Source organism: Meriones unguiculatus, chromosome 12 (genome assembly GCF_030254825.1).
Source record: "Meriones unguiculatus strain TT.TT164.6M chromosome 12, Bangor_MerUng_6.1, whole genome shotgun sequence".
In the NCBI taxonomy this organism is placed as follows: Eukaryota; Metazoa; Chordata; class Mammalia; order Rodentia; family Muridae; genus Meriones; species Meriones unguiculatus.
This window is the reverse complement of record NC_083360.1, coordinates 17,233,002-17,235,553: the sequence shown is the minus strand read 5'-3', so window position 1 is coordinate 17,235,553 and position 2,552 is coordinate 17,233,002. Positions and strand designations below refer to the sequence as shown.

Sequence of the window (2,552 nt, the reverse complement as noted above, 5' to 3'; positions counted from 1 at the left end):
GCTTCTTGAAAAATGAGAGAATTTGGACAAAGGTTTTAACTTTTAACATCTGAGTTTTCTCATTGGTAAAAAGAAATTGAAGGGCAGCATCTCTCAATAGATCACAAATTGTTTTTCTATCACACATCCGCTCTGCAGTCATTGAGAAAGGGAACATATTATGGGTTGTATGTTCTCCCTTTGAAATTTAGAGGTTGAATGTCTAACATCAAGTATGCAGAAATAAGTCCCTGTTGGAAGACAAGGTCTTTGAAAACATAATGAAGGTAAAATAGATCAGATGGGTAGGGCCTAGTGGAAGACACACAGTAGTCTAGGAGCAGATGACACAAACGAGGCAATGTGAGAAATGTGATTTAAAAAAAAAAAAGAATCATCTAAGTCAAGGAGGGAGGGGACAAGAATTCTGACACCTTTCTGCCACATTGCTAAGAGACTCCCGATGACACAGGAAGAAACAGATTATTCTTGTGTATTTACACTGGCTAATTTTATTATGGCAGTGCTAAAACTAATAATCAATGCATAATCAAAGAGAATTGTCTTCAGAGTCATCGCCAATCTTTTTAGTTACCGTTTTACTTCTTAAACTCTATAAGCAATGGAAGTGTTCTCTCTTCCTTTCTCTCTTTCTCTCACACCACACATGCACACACACACACACACGCACACACACATCCCTAAATATACAAAAACTTCTCCACTTGTATACATTTAGAGACTATTCTTCTCATATGCATGCATGCCACAGTTGGAAGATGAGTCTAAGCCTTATTCAAATATTAACTTTTCTTACTAATGTAATTTTAGGAAATATTCCTTAAGAAAATGTTCCAAGATATTGGAACATAAACAGACAAAAAAATATACAAGTTATGATGTACAGATGCTCAAGAGATGACTGAGCTGTTAAGAGTGCTTCCAGAGGCTGAAAGATCAGTTGCAGGCACCCATCTTGTGCTGCTCACAACTGTAACTCCAGATCAAGAGGATGCAATGCCTTCTTCTGGCTTCCGCAGGCACTTCCACACATGGTGCACATGAATAGTTTCAGACCCAAACAAATAAACATAAAACAAAATGATGAAATACTTCTTACAATGTTTTATGAAAGCATTAAAGGCTCACTACATTTGATCAAGATTCTGCTAATGACGACGAACAATCATTAGTGTAATCTGAAAGAATTTTAAGTGGCCTTAGCACTTTCTGGATCACATCTACTGAATTCTCTCTTTACTTTGTGTCACCTTTTCCTTATGTGACCTCAGCAACACCATGAATTTACACAAAATGTTCTGCCTTCCCTGTTAGCATCCTTCCCATCCTGAAATTCTTTACACTTCTTAATTCTTTGAAATGACTGTGCTTTAAAGTGCAGAAGTGGGGAAATTAAAAAGTTAAGACATTAGTAGGTTCTTAAGGTACCTATGAGAATCCTCTATTTTCTAAAAACATTTCTTTAGAAAATAGAGAATCCTCTATTTTCTAAAAAAGTGTGATACAGGGAACTAAATAGACAGAGATTTAATACTGCAAATTTCACTACCATCCTTCCTGTATACCTTGTAGTACAAGGAATCTAGTAGTGATTCAAGACATTTACAAATGACTCCTGACACTCAACCTTTCTCACAGGATACTCTTTCTCTCCTTTATGTTCTCCTGGGTGATTCTAAGCTGTCTTCTCTGTAATATGGCTTTGACTTCAGGTTTTCATTGACAGTGATTTTCCTACAACTCATGGACTACTCCGGGTTATCAGTAGATACAGAAATCTCTTTGTTGTCTCTCTGCTGCAGTTCATTTACCAATTGAAGAAAGATTAGATTCAGCCCGATATGACCCCACATGGGCCCTGTCACTCATATTCATATCTTGTCCACATCTCTAGTTCATCATTTATATTCTGGGGGTGCAGACTAGTCCCAGTGTAATCACCTTTCCTTGCCGTCTCCATCAGTGACAATCCTGGCCTCCTTTAAACTCTTAGCATTCTGGGGCCGTACTCAATTAGGATTCCTGTAACTTCACTTGTAGAGATGTGTCTCAGTCTTCCAAAATGCTTTTATTATATTGCTCTTGAGGCTCAGCTGTATGAAGGATACCTGTCTTGGTTTGTTCATCCTTGGCCCGGAGTTTGTACTGATGAAATTGCTGGGTCTTGGAAGTCTCTTTGGTTGAAAAACTGGCAGATAATCAAGCTAACTCTTTAGAATTAAGGGTTAAATTTTATAAAGTGACTTTATTAAGGGCCTGGATAGCTCAATCAGTAGAGCATCAGACTTTTAATCTGAGGGTTCAGGGTTCAAGTCCTGGTTCAGGCACTGATACTTTGCCGTATTTGAGAGAGTAACTGATAAAATGGCTTTATTAATTTTTTAAATCTTGATTCACCCTTTTATCCTAAATAAAGTGTTTTGCAATTTTTTCACAGATACCTTTTAGAGTTCAAACAGATAGCACCTTTCACTTTTACAAGTACTATCTTGTTTTATTATTATTATTATTATTATTATTATTATTATTTACAATTTATTCACTTTGTATCC

The 2,552-nt window shown here is 36.6% G+C and overlaps 1 non-coding gene across 1 annotated transcript; it reads left to right on the top strand.

Annotated features, from left to right (window-relative positions):
* Window positions 1–2,254: 2,254 nt before the first annotated feature.
* Window positions 2,255–2,327, top strand: Trnak-uuu (transfer RNA lysine (anticodon UUU)). Its single transcript has one exon. It is a non-coding gene; the product is annotated as a tRNA-Lys (tRNA).
* The last annotated feature ends 225 nt before the right edge of the window (window positions 2,328–2,552 follow it).